Here is a 958-nt window from a genome sequence, read left to right as displayed (position 1 = left end):
ATGGACCGTTACTTGAAAGCTTAATACTGAAGTGGCCTTGGAAGTTTAACTACCCTATTTCGACTTCTGAACACTATCATTTGCTTTCGTACATATTGGTGCTAGAAGACAAACTAGATCATTTCTTTTGCACAGTCACATTTCTTTTCTATATATAATATACAGTTACAGTCTGCATCTATGAGATCACTTTTGATTCTGTTTTATGTTCCCTTTGTAAAAGAAGGAAGCAGGCTACATTTGAAAGCACATTATAAAGTGCCAAGAAATATGAAGATATTTTGGAATGATAAGAATAAATTCCTGTCGAAGAAGTGAACGATTAACCATACCTTCTACCCAAGAATATATATCCACAGAGGTGAATGGTATAGCTATCTATATAACTATTTATACAAGAAAACAATATTATTGGATGATGTAACAATTAGTCACAGTCACATTGCTAGACTTGCACTTGGTGAGGCTCTAAGCTATGCAAAGACTGGAGGCCATTATAATAAAGTTACACCATAAAACTTCACAACGTCATGTATAAGAACAAGACATTAGGTCTCTATGAAAATGGAAGCACATACGCTGAGAAAAAATAAAACCCAAATGTAAAGTATGGAAATGCACAGTACTAAGTGCTGATGTGGTTGCAGTGAGTCTATTCTTTATTTTCTGGCCGTGAAAATGACATTTCTCTCGTCATAAGTATTGTAATACTGCAGTGTTGCTTCCACATTGGGGAAAACAATGGATCTTGTCTTGAAAGATGGCTGATATATATTTTTGTGGCAAATATTTTCTTTCTTAATATAAGAGCATGGCTACTTCATATCCCCCTGAAGCTAATAATAGCATTACTCTGAAACTTCTAGATCACGAGTTCCCAATCTGGAGGGCATGGGCCCCATGAGGCCACGTGTTACTTTCTGGAGGACCATGGGGCAATATAATTTTTTTTCGTCGA

The sequence above is a fragment of the Penaeus monodon genome, chromosome 30, assembly GCF_015228065.2.
Source record: "Penaeus monodon isolate SGIC_2016 chromosome 30, NSTDA_Pmon_1, whole genome shotgun sequence".
Lineage (NCBI taxonomy): Eukaryota > Metazoa > Arthropoda > Malacostraca > Decapoda > Penaeidae > Penaeus > Penaeus monodon.
Note: the sequence above shows the minus strand (reverse complement) of the source record.